The 20091-nt window shown below is 37.2% G+C and overlaps 1 long non-coding RNA gene across 1 annotated transcript; it reads left to right on the forward strand.

Annotated features, from left to right (window-relative positions):
• Positions 1-14319: 14319 nt before the first annotated feature.
• Positions 14320-19596, forward strand: LOC130419160 (uncharacterized). The gene is made up of 3 exons (XR_008906470.1): positions 14320-14405; positions 14481-14648; positions 19482-19596. It is a non-coding gene; the product is annotated as an uncharacterized LOC130419160 (long non-coding RNA).
• Positions 19597-20091: the final 495 nt, after the last annotated feature.

The raw sequence follows: 20091 nt of genomic DNA on the forward strand, positions 1-20091 counted from the left end.
TCACACTAGCAATTATGACATTTAAAGCATCTTACGTGCTACATCGTTTCTGTTTGCACTGCATAACAAGAAACGGAAGTATAGCCTATTGTTTACCATTATGGGGATGGTGAAATAGTCTATTTCTGCACAAATTGGGCCTCATAGTTTCCTGTAGCTCAGCGGTAAGAGCAAGGTTGTGGGTTCGATCCCAGGGGACTGCAAATACCTATGTAAAATGTATATGATAAAGCAATGTAAGTCGCTTTGGATAAAAGCGTCTGCCAAATGCCTAAATGTAAATGTAAATGTCATACATGAAACATTCGTAAATATATTTGTAATGTATAAGAGTAATCTGCTCGTAAAACGGACCCTCCCGAAAACTTTCATCCGAATTCACAAATACTTCGTAAATGTCAGATTTGGTAATGAAATGTGCGTATGTTAATGAATTCCAATTACTCTTAAACAGGGCGAGCCTGCACACTCTTTCATGATCAGCATAATCTCTGGCTCTACAATACAGCTACCCCAATTCATACCTCTCAACACTCCCGTTTTTCACAGCCATTTCCCGCCACCCTCTCGTTTTGTTCTCCCGTATTTCAGTTATTTCTCCTTTGAAACTCATAATCCGACAGGAATGGGAACGTGTTCACGGGGTGCTCGTGGCTTGGGCCACTGCACATTTGCCCTCACAGCTGGCGCCCTTTGCTAGGCGAAATAGAAACGTAATATTCTGCTTACTAATAAACAAAGATAGATTCATATGACACGGCTAAAATGAATATTATCGATTTTTTGATGTAATGCAATGTGTATTTTCCACATACCGTGTATGTTTGTATCTCCTCTTTGACCCGCCTTTAAGCTCATCGCTGTGAAAAGCGATGTGTCCAGTTAGACTTGCCCTGTTAACCAGTGCTAGTGATTGATCGAATACAGCAAGCGTGATGGAAATGTAACGCTTCCGTTTTGGAAACATCATGTTCAAAAGCAATTGTACTGAAATACGCCCGTCAAACGGCGTGTGCTTTTTCAAACCAAGTTATTTCATGTCTGACATTGAGATCTCTGGCCAAATTGTAATGCTTAATTAATTTGATACCTAGCAGATATACCATTCATGGATTCATGGCCATGTGAGCTGCATTAAACAGTCTTAGATTTACATTTTGAATCACTTTTTCTTCAAAGCCAGCTTTTAATACTCTTAGAATTTCACATGAAAATTATGTAATGTTAGATATTGAGTAATTAAAAGATTTAAAACTATTTACAACAGAGGGGGCCCTTTTCCCTGCACAACCAACCAGCCCCCAAACCTCAACACAATCAAATATCATTATGATACACTGTGCATCAAAATGCAGTGTCATCAGTTTGTGTAAAAGAATACAGAACGTTTGAATATATTACCCACGATTTACACGTGATGAGGAGCATGTCTAAATTTCTTTTGTTCCAACTAACATTTAGAAAATACGAATATTTTCATGAATCCAAAATTTTTAAAAACTATATTACAAACATTTTATTTAAAGAACAAAACGACTTATCGAATGATTGAAATGGAAGCGTGTTTCAGTGAACATAATTCAAAGTTGGCAAGTAAGCGTTCGCTCTTTAGTGTTGTTAAAATGATTCAATGTTTTTGCTGCACCAGGACACAAAGCACTAGTGCAGAACAGTCCCCCATTGCATTTTTAATCACTTTTTCTTCAAAGCCAGCTTTTAATACACCCGTCTAAATTAATAATCTTTATTTATCAACTTCCACTGAATTTTATGTATGATCTATGCATTTCCATTTTTTGGTCAAAACGTCTTACAACATTTGCTTTCCTCCAAATGTATATTAAGCATTTAAATAACATTTCAGCTTCATTGTCTTTCATACAGCATGCTTAAGATTAATTCAATCAATTTTCAATTTATCAGCTTTAAAAATAGCTATGCGACATATCATGCAATGCTGTCTTCAAAATTGACATTTTGAATTGTTAGACTTGAGACACAAAACGGCAATGCGCAACGGACGAGAAGCAGAGGGCCACGCGTAGCGTCTACAACTCACCGGTTTTGTGCACCGGACATGTATTAAGCATGCCTGAGCTTAAGTTCAAAGTCTACACTGATGGACGATGGGCAGGATTTTACTATATTTTTACTCAGTGTTGTAGTTACGCAGGCAGTGCGCCTCTGATGCGCTTAGAGATAGATTTCTTCTTTGTTTTTATAGGACTCAGTTTTTGATCCTCCAGTTTTCGTCCTTCCAAAACACTCTGATTGGTAAAGCTGACAAGGTCTGTCGTGATTGGCTTCCACTTCTCAGGCTGTTGTGATTGGTCGGTGCCCCTCTCACGTGTATTCATAAACTTTGGCTTTAAGCAATAAACAATAACAATTCAACTTCACTTTATCATTAAAAACATGCGGATCGATCAAAGTGTAATGGAGGTCTATTAATGCATGAACAAACTTCAATCTATGTTATAGATCGCAATTTTTCTTCCTACTATGGCGAGGGGAATTGTGTCAGACATTTAAATTAATAAAAACTAAGAACAGAAGCGTTAGTTTTGCTTTTTTATATTGGACCCCAGTAGGATAATAAAACAAGCAGATTGACCAGGAGATATTTGGAAGCAGGATTTCAAAGGATGTTTCATAGAAGTGTTTAAGAGGTAAGCGCGCACACACACACAATATCAGTGTTTTACACAGAAATGCTTTCACAGACGATGTTAGAGTCATGGATGCTGTTATTTGACCGTTGGTTATCTTAGAATTTGTTTAGGGGAGTTCTTTTTACTTGTAGTGCATCTCAGTGAAATTACTGGTATCTAACCAAAATAACCAGTTGATATTCTCAACTATGTGTATTTATCCGATGCAACAGAATCAACAATAACGACCCCTCCAATGCATCCGTCCACTGAATGGTCAGTGGGTCGTATTCTAACTCTTAAGAAAGAGGGCATTTGGCCAAGAATGGACACACTTCTTGCACTGTTCTTAGAGCCGGTAATAAGATTCGCAGTAGAAGTGACATGTTCGTGAGCAGGACAGAATCAAACACTTGTGAATACAGGTGAACGTTTATTATCAAAATACTTTTGTGCACTCAAACATAAAACTAACACGTAACTAAACAAACGCATACACACTGAACATTCGTACATTAAAAGAGGAAAGTATGGAAAAAGACAAGAATAAAAAATTCCCTTTCTATTTACAAGCATGATATCGTTACTATGTTGCATATAGATCAGTTTTCCGTAATTAATAATGCAAATGAATACACTGATAACCAAGTAAATTGTTAAAACCTTAACAATACTGGGGCACGACGGCGTGCCGCTTCTTAACACCAGCCGCGCACTGCCTTTGAGCAAAGAGGCCGTCAGCCTATGTGCCGTGCCTCAGCCTTCATTATGTAAGGTCTTTATACACCTCTGAAAACATAGTTATGTATATTATATTGCATTTATTTCAATGGATCCTCAAAAAAATCACACACAGCACCTTTAAATATACCTATTTCAGATTCCTTTTTGGGTGTCACGAGCACACAATAACTTGCTTTAAATTTTTCTATTTCTTATTCTTTCTTCCTGCATTACAACTCTTACACATGTGAGGAGGAGATATTTCTTCCTTGTTCTTTTCCTCAGCAGGGTGCCTTACATTGCTATAATTTCATACCATTTCCTTGTAGCATATTTTGCACCAGTATCTTTCTTCAAGTGTCATAGCCCTATGGGGGAGAAGGGGATAGGGAGAGAGAGAGAGGGGAGGGATGAAGGGGTGAAGGGAAAGACATTAAGTTAAACGATGCTGAAGTAGGCCGTGGCGAGCAGGTGTCTGGCTTAACAAGCTCCATAAGTAGCTCTGCTATGAGGTTAATTTCCTCTTCAACACCAAAGTCCGACCAGGCCTCTCCAGAGCCTTTACACAAGACGTAAAAAGAAAAAAGAGAGCGAGAGAAGGGTAGCTAGAGGGTGTTTTATATTCCATTTTGGGACCAGCGCTGAATAGAGGACGGGAGAGGTGGAGGTTATAATGGGGACCTCTGAGCTTATGTCCATCTCCTCTTCCCTTTCTCCATTCTCTCTCTCTCTTCTAATGGTGTACTTAGGGACAGCTAATGGTGGACTAAGTCAACATTTCTAGAAGTAAAGAACAGCTCTAACAGCATCATGGTAGTAATTGAATAAAAGCTTATAAAAGGAAACATACATGTGTTAACGCAACGTTGCTGTTGCATCATTTGAAGTTTGTAGCTTGTGTTTTTGGATATTTGTGTTATTAGCATTTAACATAACTTAAGTTCTTAAAGGTTAGATATGTTTCATATACATGGAAAAATCTATTATATCTTTCTTTCTATCAGTGATCTCAGTTAAGAGATATTTATTCAGGGTTACCAGATCTGTGTAAGATAACCAGCCCAATGGCCTATAAAAACTAGCCTAAAACTAGCTCAATGACCCCCCCCCCCCCGAATATCAAAACTTTGTTAACACATCAGTAGAGGGGGCTATTCTACCCATGAACAAGTTGTTATTGTTGGCATATTGGCTGCTTATTAGTATTTGTAAAGCACATAGTCTGCATGCCCATACTCTATATCCTTAAACCTAACCACACAGCTTACTGACTATTAATATGCAAGAAATGAACAGTGTATTGGGTAAAAATTTGTAGTTAATGGTTTGTTAATAGCGAGAACTGCCCCCTATACTGAAGTGACCAAAACGTTAAATATGTCACTTCCGTACACTGTAGGGATGCACGATATAATCGGCATGCAGATGTTATAGGCCGATATTGGCTTATAAATTAAATCTCGCCATCAGCCCGTTATGAAAAACTACAGCAAAATGCTGTGCCGATAAAAAAGACGTGTTGATTATGTGTAGGCGTTCTGACATGACCGTGCACTCGCAAAAACACCATCTGTCACATAGTGAAGTTCATTTTCGTCTCTTATTGCGTCTGAACTGTCATATAAACACAGGGTTGTGTTAAAAACACACAAGGTTTTAGGTTAAGCCAGTGTTCTGACATTGCTCTACCATCAAGAGCCCTATATTTTTGTTTCTCAACTTTTTAGTTTACTAAGGATTCTTGTTCAATAACTGTAATAAACATCACAAACTGTTTCGCATTGATATCCAGTTTTATATGCTCTAGCAGCAGTAATAAATAATTTGTGCTAGGAGTGCAAATCAGAACATACATTCATAACGGTGCTACATACCTTTATTATGATACTGCTTGTCACTCAGAAATCCAGACGAGCTCACACTGCTAAATCTTCCATGCCAAGCATTCACAATATAACATCCATTTGCACTTTAAGTCCACAAACGTAATAAATCTGAGAACTGTGTATATATTTAGCATCGTGTACATAGGATTTCTTGTGAAAGAACTATCTGTCATTGTTTTCCAACAAAGTATGCAGACAAAGCAGTGTTCCTCCATTAAAACAGCGTAAAATCTGATCCGTCAGAGCCCACGCACACATGATTCATATTTCACAAGCACATGATAATTTTGTTATTTCACAGCTGTGTTATTAGTTTGTCATCTATAGGCTAATGCTATTGCACAGTACTGTACTCCTGTAATGTCCATCCACATTCGCTCTATCAATGAGCCATAATCAGTCAGCACAGACTCTACAGGTATATGAATGTATATTATGAGGACATATTTATGGCATATTGCTGTGTGAAGGCTTTCTGTTCCCCAGTGCCCAACTGGCTCCTCTATGCCTTCCCCCTGACCGCTCTTATACCACGGACGATCAGGAGGATCACAGAACAGGCTCACATGGTACTGTTTGTAGCCCCACTCTGGAAGGACCAGCCTTGGGTTGCGGAACTGTCTCAGCTGCTCGTAGCAGCCTCGTGGCCTATTCCCCTGAGATAGGACCTCCTCTCTCAGGCAGGCAACACCATTTGGCACCCCCAGCCAGAGCTGTGGGCTCTGCACCTTTGGCCTCTCGATGGGAGCCTACGGTCCTCCCCAAGAGTGTCATGAACACGATATCACAGGCTAGAGCTCCGTCTACATGACGACTCTATACCCTTAAGTGGTGCATCTTCTCCGCCTAGTGTGCAACTTGCGGCGCAGACCGAGAATCCTGTGACATATGACTAATTCTGTCTTCCTGCAAAAGCTGTTGGATAAGGGCCGCTCCCCTTCCACACTCAAGGTTTACGTGGCAGCGTTCGCAGCTTCCATGCCCCCATAGCGGGCCATGGAGTGGGAAAGAACGACTGGATCGTTCGCTTCGTGAAGGGTTCCAGGCGGCTACGCCCTCCTCGCCCCCTCACCGTTCCCATATGGGATATACCCACGGTGTTGATAGCTCTGAAGGGTTCTTCCTTTGAGCCTCTGCAGTCCGTGGACCTCCGTCCCTTATCGCTTGAAACCACTCTGCTTCTAGAATTAGCAGTGGGCAATCTGCAGGCACTCTCTGTGAGGCCCTCCTGTCTTGAATTTGGGCCTGACCGACTCTAGGGTAGTCCTCAAACCAAGACATGGTTACGTACCTGAGGTGCTCTCTACTCCGTTTAGAGCACGGGAAGTGACACTTAATTACCTTCGATTAAGCCACCTATTAGATACTCGTTCCGTATCTCAGGAAACCGAGGTTACTTTAGTAACCAAGTACATCATTCAGAAGACATTGTTCTATATAGAACCTTTACCATCGTTGAAGATCCTTTTCAGAACCACTTAATACAATCTATAGCATTACTGCATTATGGGCAAGAACAATGTCAGCAATGTCTGCTCAAGATGATTAAAAAACATAGTGGGTTTAAAAGAGTGATAAATGCACAGCATTAAACACCAATGATCCAATATAAATAATTACATTTTGAGCTAAAAGTATTTGTCAAACTTATAATTTGTAATTATGTAACAACTTGGTACAGAATTGTCAATTAAAAGTAATTTAGGAATCATTTATAACTTATTTAAAATAATGTAGTAGACTTCTATAATCAAATTATTTTATGAGCTTCAAATTCTATAAATGTATCAATTGCTTCAATATTAAATACAGATACTAAACTTGTGGACTAGATTAAAGTCTTTATATTTGATGTACAGTTATACAGTAATGTTTTATTTAACCATAGTTATACATGAAGAATTCTTTTTCAACATCATAATCATGACGTTGAAGAGAAAGTGGACATGACATTTGTACACCCTCTCCTGGTCTATTTGCATATGTAATACGGTCCTTTATTTTAAAATATAAGAATGTTGGAAGCCAGCGAGATTTTATCAGCATCAAACAGCTGTCCTATGCTTTAAGTGTTGAAACAGCAACCTGCTTCAGTGTTTGTGCTACACTTAATATCACTCAAGAAGGACAAGCATGCTTGTGAACATGCAAATGCACAGAAGCACACACATATGGACACACCCACACATGCATAAGCACATTTGCTCATTTATATATTCACCATGTGGGCTTGTAAAAGATAAATCTATTTGCATGTGGTTGCAAATATGGCTTTATGAACTCTCTCTCTCTCTCTCTCTCTTCCGCTCTCCCTTTTACAAACACACATGCTGACATTTTAGGGGCCCAACCAAAATGACCTGCTGCTCTGAAAGAACATTAAAGTTAATTTTAAATTGTAATGGCTCCCTTCAGCCAACGAATCTGAAATGCTACGGTTCTTCATACATAACTTCCCATCGCCTTTGATTTAACCATTAAAATAATTTTCCAGAACACCTGCCTTCATTGGCACCCCAAAGACCCCCAACCTAAAATTTGCTTTTTAAGAGTTTAGAGTATTTAAAGTTGGGCTTTTTTCTTCCAGAGAATAATTTAAAGAGATAAAAGCCTTGTTTCTGAGAAGAATCCAACTATACAGCAGAGTAATGATCAGATTTCTCTCAAAATAAGTTGTTTGTTTAATATTAATTTAGAATGTTATTGTGTATATTTTTGTGTGAACAATAATTAAACATTATTTTACAGGGATGTAACAATATCAAAACCTCACTGCACGATAATACCACGTTATGATGTTCACATTTATTGCGATATTTAAAATGACAAATGATGACCTGGAAACATGCCATTGGCATCCTCTTTTCTTTATCCTCCAAGTCTAATCATAACTTTTCCTTAGAGGGATGAGTTATAGTATGAGATGGGTCAAATGACCTAAAAATAATAATAATAAAAACAAATTGCACCAGATAGACCTTGGCAAATGTGACATCTATTATTTTTTATGCCCAAAATACCTATCGTTTCATACAGTCAGAGCTGTCGTAAGGGCTGTGCCAGGTGTGCGACCGCACAGGGCTTCGCACCCCACATGTGTTTTTTTATTTCTCACACGGTAAAATAAAATTTCTGATGTGTCTTTCTCTATCGTTAATTTCATAACACATAAACAAATTATAACATTGTTTATTAATTTCGATATGTCCGTATGTACGTGCTGCGTGCTCATTCTACAGTATGTATGTAGGTGCTCACTATGAGGAAAAATGTCGGCAGCAGCATGAGAGCGTGATTGATTACGTCGACACGAGTCAGGGGGCAAAAAACGGAAAACAAAAAAGTGTTTCAGAAAAAAACTAAGAGGATCATTCAATAAATTTGTGAAAGCTAACGTTAGCCACCATGAAGATGCCACATCAACACTTCTACTGTTGCTACCGTCGAGCCGCCAGAAGAAATAGTTCAGGGTGAGTAATACGTTTTTTTTGAAAATATTTATTTTTAGTTAAATTGAACCTTGCACTTTTTTCTTTAAACTTTGTAATGCATCATTTCCTAATAAGTTTTTTTTTGTCTAGAAAGGTTTTAAAGTAAACAAAACTGTCAACACATGAAATTTTGTCAATGTCAAATGTTTGAACATCTGAATAATATATATGAAGATAGCCCATCAAATGCGTGTGAAAGTTGTTTGTTGGAATAACGTAAATTCACTGCAAGTTTTTTTTTTAAATCATCATAAAACTTCTGCAAAAACCATTCTCTCCTCCAGAGGGCCTCGCACAGCGACTCAGCGAGAGGGGTTTAGCTGCGACTGATGGGGCTAGTGGAGCCCCACTCTCGAACAGGAAATATGTCACCTCCACTCAATAATAAAGAAGGGGCAAAATGGTGTCACTGAGATCTCAGAAGTTCGAATTTTAAACTCGGGTAATTGTATCTCAGCATCCCTACACTACTTGCAGACTGATGCTGTCTTTACGTGCAATGGAAGCACAACGCATATGGCTTCCATGAAATTACCAAAAAAGGATGAATAAACACTATGAATTTATATATTTTTGACGAACAATATTGATCTCTCGTCAATCTAAGCTGATGTTGCATGAATTTCTTTAAAACACAGGTTTAGAAAATCCGATTTTAAATCCACCGAAGTACTAAAAACCCTGATGTTACACACCCCGGTACCGTAGGTGGCGATATACACCTGAACATGTTGGTTGCGACCTGCCATTAAAAGGAAAGAAGGAGAAGAAGATTCGTTGATCGTTATTTACTGTTACTTGCAGTTGATGTGTTTTGTAAATATAGTTTGTGTTTTTTACTCAAAACAATTAAATCTTAATTTGTGGAAATAACTCAACATTTTACTGTGGTTGTTTTGTGTGTTATTTTCTTTTAAATATAAAATTCCTAAATTATTTGTGTTCACATTTTTCATTTTTATAAAAATTTATTTATTTGATGATTCATTTATTGTTCACTGCTAACAATTATAATGTTAACTTTCTAAATACAAACCTGGAAGCAACGTCTGGATTTAGTAACTTTAAAGGTATTTAATAACATTTAAACAATCATTTTGTAGCATTAAAACATTACAAGTATTTATTGACATTAAAACAGAGGCGTTTCATAAATTACTTCTGGTTTGAGGTCACAAATATGTGACGTATATATGCTCGGGCTGGATGTGATGTATATCCGCTTTTGAGCTCCACTCGCCCCATCGGCTGCAGCCAGCCCCTATTGTGCACGGCTCTCACTAAATCCTTGGTGTTTCGAGTCTGACGACATCACCCAAACGTGTTTTTGGTCAATTTTAAAAATCATCTGTAGTTTAGATGGTTAGAGTAAGGTTAGGGTGCGAGTTAGGGTATATATTTCCTAAGACTTGAACCACCAAAGATTTAGTCAAAACCAACAAGCCACGGCCACAGAACTGACTCGAAACACCAAGGATTTAGTGAGAGCCTATTGCGCACAGCAAGTTCGCACAGGGCCTTGCACCCCCTTGCGACGGCCTTGCAAACAGTCATGTGACCACATTAATATTGAGACAATTTCTTCATGCGATATCGATAATATTGTTACATCTCTATTATATTAGCAATGAAATGTAACCCCAAATTAAATTTTTTCCGTCAAAGCAATTTAAGCTTCAAGTAGCAGGTTCATAGCGCTGTTATAAGCCCTCATCAAGTCCTCCTAAGACTCCACACTTGGAATAATGCTGCAGGCTGTGTGGTAATAGGTGGCTCAGAAATTTTTGTATGCAAAACCCGGAAGCGAGTTAGCATTTTAGGACTTCCTGTTCCATTGCTCCAATGTCTATGGGTTTTTTAAATGGGTATTTGGTAAATCCCTCGAAAAAAGGTATTTGGTAAACAACACCTTTAACTACTAATTATATGACACAATTATAACCTGCTTATTTGTCTTAAAAATGGTGGTTGCTAAAAGTGATTACTTTGGCGGGGACGTTAGACACAGTCGGGCATATAAAGCTCACAACTAATGCAACATGGGCACAAATCTCTTAAAACGTAGATGTGGATTTATTCACCGAGTAATTTCTCACCAGTGAACACATTTTTTAAAAGTTTGAAAGAGTTGTCAGAGGCTTGGTGGTGGACACATTGATTTAGAGCGACCTTAAGTTTAGTCTGTTGATAGCATTGTGTTAGCTTTTTACTTCTGACGATTGTATTCGGCCTTTCAAAGTAACTAATGTGGTGTCAACTTGTAAAGATTATATTGAAAGACAAAAGGTGTTATGCGTCATAACTGTAACAGTCTCTGAAGAAAACAAACGATATCACACGGAACTGGTGATGAGTGAAAAAGGTTTAATACAAAAAGGTGATAACAGGAACAAACAGGGAATTCAAAACGTCCAAGGGAAAAAACAGAGCAATCCAATAAACATCCACGGAGAACAGGTTAATCCAATGATCAAAAACATCCAAAGAACAAGGTATAACAAAGAGCAAAATCATCCACGGAACAGGGTTCCAGCACTAGTTACAATATATTACATTAATACCAGACCAATAACTGAATTAAGAGGACAACTTAAATAGAACATCAGTGCAGGCTCGGCAAAAACTAAAATATATAGCTGAAACATGGACATCTTTAAAGGAGGCTTAACCATTACCCAAGTACTTTCCACAGAAGGCCATTCATGCTTTTTTTCTAAATTAAAGTTTGCAAAAGTGGATAATATTTTGTTATTTAGGCATTCATTTTAGATATAAGGTTACAAAAACAAACAATTTCAGAGTTGTTAGCTTGCTTCAGTGTCACGTGGCCTTCCTGAGTGCGAAGACCCTCCTGGCATGGCCAATACAGACAGCACGGTTGCATCTGTAAAGTACAGATTTTGTGTCTAAATATTTATATTTAAAGAGACAGTTTACCAAAAAAAAATGATTTCTTCATTTACTTCTGATGAACACAGAGAAAGATATTTGGAAGAATGATTGTCACCAAACAGTTCAGGGTGACCATTTACTTCCTTAGTAGGAAAAATTAACTGTTTGCTTTCCTACATTCTTCAAATTATCTTCTTTTGTGTTCAACAGAAGAAAGAAAATGTTCCTAATATGGTAGTCAAAGGTCAAAATGATACCTAACAGAATATTATTTTAAATAAATAAACAATGAACAAAATAACAATGATTTATAATAATGATTAAGCTACCACAAAAATGTAAAAACAAAACCTGAAACTCTTATGAGTTTTTGACCATTAGCCTCATTTGAACATTGAGTTTGTAACTATATAGCAACAGTTACCTGATTTTACGTTTTTTATTTCAGGATCATCAGTCTACTGTCCTCACTGCAATTTTGCCAGTGATGAAATCAGATCCGTTCAGACTGTTGGCAGACAGTGCAGTCAATATCTAGTATGTCTATATCGGTTGCTTTCGAAATTATGTTAGCTTCTGCATGATGCCAAGAGATTTCCTCACACAATTGAGAATCAAACTGAGAATATATGTCAGTATGAAAAGAGAAGATGGAGGACTGGAATCTTTGCCATTGCTCATGTCTATGACATTGCATCGCAGTGCCAAACTCACAGGGATAGATGATAAGTGACAATCATGCATGTATTTTTTATGTATTCAGTCAGTAGAAAGTATTCAGACATAGTCCATTTGATAAAGAAGTCATAGCTTTGTTCGCTGGAAACATAGAAAAAATATGCCTCAAAACACTGGATATAGATTACTGTATCAAGGTATTTAATCACATAAAATTTGTTTCAATAGCATATTAAACATCCTTTTAACAGTCTTAAAAGGATGAGAAAACCTTCCACCATTTTGTTTTTGAAATCTACCTTAATGGTACGTATGTATATTGCTTCAGATCCCTGTTCTCTTTAGTCAATCTCAAGGGTGTCTAATCGATGGGAATTGGCAGTTTTAATTGATTTTCTAAATCAATTATCTTTCTGAAGGGCCTATTGCTCTCCTCAATTCTCTCAATGCGCTAAGAAACCTTTATTGCTGGAGCTGGCTTAATCCTTATTAAAAGTTTTACATATTTTCCATAGGTATTCATAATGCAAAATAACCCTCTTTTCATAATGAAAATTAAATTATATATTTTCTAGTATCATGCTCCTTAGTATGGCAACTGCTCAAAGAAACACTTGGCAAATGTTTTTTTTTCCGTCATAACATCATTCTTTTCTTCTGTCTGTGCTTTGAAAATGTAAATATGGGGAGGCTAAAAAACAGCTTTGGTAATAAAAGCAGAAGGAATAAATGAGAAAGAGGAAAAAGCATTAGTCATTATAGTTATATTATTCATTTTTTTATCAGGGCTTAGGCATTGAATTTAAAAACATTTAATTCACTTTCTGTAATTGCATTACATTTTTGCAGGTTTATAACTTCTCTGGCATAAACTGTTGATTAAAAGTATTAATCCAGCTTTACGAGTTTTGCCAAAATAATAAAATGGTTCCATTATTTTGCAGTTCCAGAGGTATTTGCACTCACCTGAAATGAGAGGGTTGCATTATTCATCGGACTAAGGTGAGTATTACTACTAAGCTTTTTTCAAATTAAAATAGAGGGGATGAACAATCATGGGATTTGTGCTGTGTTTCGATATTTAGCAAACATTATCTGCTTAGCATTTAAAATGCTCTCCTGTCACCTTTGACAGTGTCACATTCGCTTATAGTGGCTTGGCATTATGAAAGTATTATATTAAAATAAAAGAAGAGAACAAGTAGTGTTTGGGAGTGTAATATAAACCATTTAGCTCTAAACTCATATGTAATGGCACAGCTAGCGGGCGTGATTGCATCTGAGATGTAAATATTCAGATGTAAACTGTGTGCAATACAAATGACTTCAGACGTAAACTCATAACTGGGTAAAATCACAGACACTGAAAGTTGTGATTATATTTATCAAAATTCATTTTCTTGTTGTAGAGTTGTAGTCAGACCCTTAGCTTTCTGCAAAACATGCACTACATAATTATAACTTTTGATGGAAGAAACTTTCGTCTCTCTCCTATGACACTTGATTCAGGAGAAAGTTCAAATAGAGGAATTCCTTTGTAAATAAAACAAGAAACGCTCTGCATGAGCTTTAAATTTGTCTTAACAATGAATGCAAAGCATCTGATTGATTCAGCAACATAAAACATGAACAAGGGGATGGGAAACATCTGATTGAAGCTCATTTGGAGATGTATTTGTGCAATCTTTGGAAATGATTTGTTCTTGGCATAAAATTACTCAAATTGTTCTTTTCCTGTTTTCATATTGAATCATTTCAATATGAAATGAGTTTAATTGTGGAAATAATATAAACTGTTAATATAAATATAAATAGCTTGAGAATGTCAAAAAATGATAGATCATTTTTATTATATATAATTTATTTATGTTAAACTACTTACAATTATTTGTCAATTTTTAGTAGTTATCATTTGTCCCCAAAGCAGACTAATGCTATATGCAAATGTTTTTTTCCATCATGTATTTATGGATTCCTTTTGGCAAAGGCATATATACAGCCGGCATTAAGGAAATGAGACTCACCTATCCGTGATTCCTGTTCGTCAGTGCAGGGCTCAGAAGAAGGGCTGTCACAACAGTTCAGTGAGTACACTATAGATGATGCATATAATGGTTTTATTTCTCAGTGCTTAGCATCACAGATTCTAACTCTCATAGTGTTGGGCTGCCTGGCATCCCTTGACAACAGTGGCACTTCTGCAGCTACTGATCTGGAAGCAACTCCACCACTTCAAAGCACCTTGAGCTCCACTGGCAGGAGAAATACGACAGCACACGACAGGTCCATGGCCCGCTCTGGTCCTCCTATCGGGATGTACTTCACAGGTATGTTTTTCTATATCTAAAACATCTCAAAGGTGACTAGGTTGATGTTTCTGTTGACTGGTCCACCATTTGATAAAGAGCTGGTTTTCAGGGGTTGGAGCAGCAGGGTCTGAGCGAAAGCCATGTGGACAGTGTTAAGTATCTTCCATATTGAAGTCTCTGACTCAGTTTGGCAGAGTCCCTGACCTGTTCCAGTCAAGAGCCTGTCTGCTGTTTGAGCCTCAAAACAGTGCTGTTTTGGCATGACATATACTTCCCAAAATATCTACATAAAATATACAAATTAAAGCTGCAATATACAACCACCATAGTTAGATGCATCGTTTGAGAACCTAACTAGCTACTAGTTTTTCCTGAAAACAAAGTAACTTTGTCACACATCTGTCATTTGAACCATGTTGGTTCAACAACATAGTTGATGATGTCACATAGGTGGTGGAGTAATACGGTCTTCTTGGATTGATTTAATGTCATATTATTACTCTAAATAATGTACACTGCATCTGAAAACAATTTTTGCTGTCGTATTTTTGCAAACTGTTGTTTTTTTCACGAATATTTAACTAATTCAAAAGTTTCCTCGTAACTCCGCCCAGGGATTCCACAGGGTCCTAGAGCCCACTCGCATGCGCGCTTTAAAAAAAAAAAACTATTCTATTTTCTTGACAAACTATAAGATGTAAAACTGCATGTTACTTGCTAACCTTGCATGATGTATGTAAGTCTACATGTCATAGAACTATGCCTCTAACCACAGGTCAAGAGCAGTTTCAACCAAGCAACCTTCCGATTCTTTTTATGTGTGTGCTGCAACCAGATTTTTACACTTTCAGGATTTTACTTTTTACATTTAAATTTATGCATTTGGCAGACGCTTTTATCCAAACCGACCTACTTTTTAATATCATATACATATGTACGTGCAATCCCCTGGGATCGAACCCACAACCTTGCGTTGTTAATGCAATGCTCTTACTACTGAGCTACAAAAAATCCATACTCCTGTAGTCTGAGTCACGTTTAAGATTTTAAATAAGAGAATCTGTCAAGAATCTCCTTATGTGTGTGCTGCAACAAGAATTTAAAATCTGTCAGGATTTTAAAACTCCTGTAGTCTGAGCCAGGCTTAAGGATGGTACTTACAACCATAGTTGGCTAACGATGCTTTTGGGAAATGCATCCCAGATCGCAAGAACATTAGAGCGAGCCAGTAGACTCTTTCAGTTGATAATGTCAGCAGCTATTTTTTACAAAGCAGTATTAATATTCTTTTTTTTAATTACCGTGAAGACATAAATACAACAATATTTGAGAGTTGCAATACAATTATATCTAGTGCTGAGCCACCTGAAATGCTTCAGACGACTCTGCTTGAGCAGTATACGATTTTTTTTATATTGAATACATATATGATAAACATGCAGAGAAATAATAAAAAAAAAACATATTCCGAAGTATCATGAGAATTCGCGAGAGCAATAGAGCAATAAGCGATATGTCATACATGAGCAATAATACAATAGGTGCTAAAACAAAGTTACTAGTTTCAACAAAAGCTAGACCACTACCTGTTTAGAGAAAGAGAGTTTTTTTTCTCATTTGTCTGTCAAGTATTCACAGAAGAGTTTGGGGTTTTAAGTAGTTTTTTTAATGTTGTGAGAGACGTAGTTGACCGGACCGAGTTGGGAAGAATGCTCCAACAGGAAGTAGTTATAAAATTATTGCATAATGTTTGATGCAAAACTATACTGATGTTCAAATATTAACCGTATCTGCCAATATTTATAAGTACCAATATCATCTAACTACTATTTCTACTTAATCCAAAGAAAATCAAATAAAAATCGGCTAGTGTAAGTAGCATATCGTTAAGAGATAAGAGCTGCTATTTTCACTTAGTGTAAACCGAACCTGCTGCTATTTAAACTTAGCGTAAATAGCATCTTTGGCCATTTTCACTTAGTGTGAATAGCATCTATTGCATAGTTATAGATGACGGCTTTAAGCAAAATGTTAGAAAATAAAAATAATTGTAAAATCTGGAAGGAGTTACATTGTAAAAGAGAGCATGAGACACCCAAGATACCAAATCACTTATATCCTATAAGTTGAGGAAGAGAATAGATTCCTGATGGCTTGAAAAATAAAAGGTTTCCATAAAGTTGTGTTCGACAGCTACTTTGTGCCCTGGCTATAGGCTCTGTTAACTCAAAGATCTGCGTAAGTCTATTTGTTTCAACACTGAAATTAACCAAAGGCTCTTGGCACATTCCTCTTTCTCAATCTGCCAGGAAAAAAATGCTTTCATACCCTGGGGTGCTGGCAACACCAGCTACTCACTATCTTCCTGGAAGGAAAACCAACCATCTTCACAGAGCTTATGAATGTTGTTCTCAGTCTATACAAAATTGATGCTTACCTGGTGACGTTGTCATTCATGCACGGATAGGGCCAAACATCTGCTTTGCCTGAGGAATGTGTGGGAAGAACCGTGCAGGGCTTCAAAAAACATTGTTTTGACATGATTTTGATAAACAGTGATTTTTTATTATTAGCATACAACTTCTAACATCACTACTGTTTGGATATCAAGGCTTACACATTCATTTCAACATTCATTTAAAGGTCTAGTGTGCGAAATTTAGCGGTGTCTAGTGGTGAGGTTGCGAATTGCAACCAACAGCTCACTGAACTGCTTCTCCTTCGATTACAAAGCACTACAATGGCTGAGCAGGGCTAAGATGTCATCAAGTTTTTGCTTCTATGCAAAGAAGATAAGATATTTACGAAGCACGCTCTGTCAGTTTGTCTGTTTAGGGCTACTGTAGAAACAACATGGCAAATTCCATGTAAGGGGACCCGCAGTGTATAAATTGAAACCACTCATTCTGAGGTAATAAAAATGCAAGGCTTCATTATGTAAGGTCTCTATACACCTCTGAAGACATAGTTATGTTTATTATATTGCATTTCTGTCAATAGAACCTCCAAAAAATTAAAAACATCATATCAATACAGTATCATATGCAGCATAGTATTTTTTGAGGATACTTCCACTCAAAGCACTTTACAAAATAGAGTTCAGGTGATTTCTCAGCCAGACTTGCTGGTTGAGTCCATCAACCTGGATGATGTGACAGCAACGATACTTACATCACTGACATACATTTGACATGAGTCGTGTGCTTCTTTGCTGTCAGTCTGAAGAGCTGTCAATTTCTCTCGGTCATGAAAAAAGGCATAAAAAGGGAGTTTTGTGAGATGTATATGGAGCTGGCTAAATAAGTTTAGAATGAGTATTAAAAGATGCAAAACAAGTAAATGCATTATGGCTGCAGGCATACTCAAGTAAAAAAAGGGGGTTGACTTTGGTGTCTTGCTTATACAGACATTTATCATTTCAGTTCTACCTGTATGTATCCTACATCACGATAGAGATCACAAAATCAGAACATCAGAAAACAGAATATCATTATAATGGAAAGCCAAATGCAATGCAGACAGACTTTCAAGCACACGCCTGATCTTTGGGGCGTCTAAAAAACACAAGCTTTGGGTTCTTGATAATCAGAGTTCATTTTAAAATAACAGCATCACAAGTTCCCCTGCTTTACATACTATTTCTTTTTTTAATCAGGGTCACATACAGTTTTTTCTTTATCAGGCTTAAATACTCTTTATGGTAAATGGTGATAATTCCCTTTTAATTACGGTTGATTACTGTCATTAAATCTTAGCTTACCATTTCACACATACTGCTAGTGACATAGATTAATGACACCAACAGGATGTCGGTTTCCTAAAGCTAATTGGCTGTGATTCCTTGATGTATTAGAAAAAAATGACTCATAATCAGCTACAGTGTATCAGTATTTTTTTTTACTGTATATTTTATAAGCCTAAATCTAAAAGCCTAAAATGAAAGGCTGAAAGTTCACCACCACGGTTAAAAATACCCATACCCCTGGCCCACTTTAATCAGATAATTATACTTAGCTGGAGGCCTCTGTGTCCCTTTCCTTGTTTTAACTTCATGAATTCTCCTCAAGCTGAACGATCTCGTAAAATTTATAAAGCAGTTTGACATCATCACTGTCTGTGTCTTTTAGAGACTGAAATCTAGTCTGTACAAGATTAACAGATGGGTGGGGTTTAAAGTTTACACTGAACGTGTACCTAAGGGTAGCTTTTTTATAGATAATACATATAAACTGACTAAGTAGTTAGGAATTATTTATATATTTAAAAGATTGATATTTCAAGTGAATTAGGACGCAAATCACCTCAATACCAAATGCCTTTTGTTAATTTCCCCAAAAAAGTATGCATGTGGGAAAGGCAAACTTTGAGCTCACCGACAGACAGAGTTTCCCCAATTTTCTCAAAATGTCTAAGTTTTAGCAAAAGTCTGCACAAAAAGCAATTCAAGCCTCGCTGTCCATATATTTTCTATCAAGTAGCAAAAACTAGTACACGAACTTCATATTTTATCATGCATCTTGACTGAAAAGGCCTTTTGTGTAGAGCTAAACAAATGCTCGGCTCATCAAATGTAAACTCAAGCTACTTGTGAAGAATAAAAGTGAAGTTTAAGTACTTGTAAGAATATAATGTTTAATAGTAGTGAAAAAGCCTACATAGCTACAGCTGGGAACCGGCCATCCTGGTTGTAAAATATTCTCGACTCATTTCGAGTGAGCTGAGATCAGTGCTTCCAGTGCTCCTGTAACATCTTAAGATGTATTTGGAGGTGGCCTTTCAAGTCAATTTTTGGAGCACACGGCATCATTATTAATCTTGTTTGTCTCTCTCTCCTTCTCTTTCCCGCTGTAGGCTCTCTTCTGGCCTGCATTCAATCGGTGAGAGTTTAGAACAGATCTCATCAGTGAGCCAGGTCGGCCTGCCCGCCTCCTACACTTATGCCATCTATCTTTAGAGTTGCAAGCTCAGCACTCTTTCTGTGAGTACCTTTTAAAACATCAAACGTAAGCCTTCCGGGCTCCTTTCAACTCGGGGAAAAAACAAAAATGAATGAAACTGAGGAGGTGGTGGGAGAGGAGGCGGAAGAAGAACAAGGAGATCAGGAAGGATGGAACATTTTTGGAATCGTTTTGATCTAATATTGTTTCTCTTCATTGATCTGATGATGTTTTATACCATCATTTTAATTTGACTGTATTTAGTATAATGTTTTTCGCAAAATTGTAGGTTTCTCTGGAGTTGTTGGTAGGCATGGTGCTATCATTGCCAAGGTTATGGGTTCGATTCCTTAGGAGTAGTGTACACACAAGCTGATGATACAAATGGAATAAACTGTTCCTGAATTCATACAAATAAAATTGATTTTTGTATTTTATTCTTTGCCATGGTGTTTATATAGCTCTTTATTCTGTTTACTTTCACTCAAGGCGCTTAACAATAAGTGGAGGTGGGGGGCTGTGAG

Source organism: Triplophysa dalaica, chromosome 1 (genome assembly GCF_015846415.1).
Source record: "Triplophysa dalaica isolate WHDGS20190420 chromosome 1, ASM1584641v1, whole genome shotgun sequence".
Lineage (NCBI taxonomy): Eukaryota > Metazoa > Chordata > Actinopteri > Cypriniformes > Nemacheilidae > Triplophysa > Triplophysa dalaica.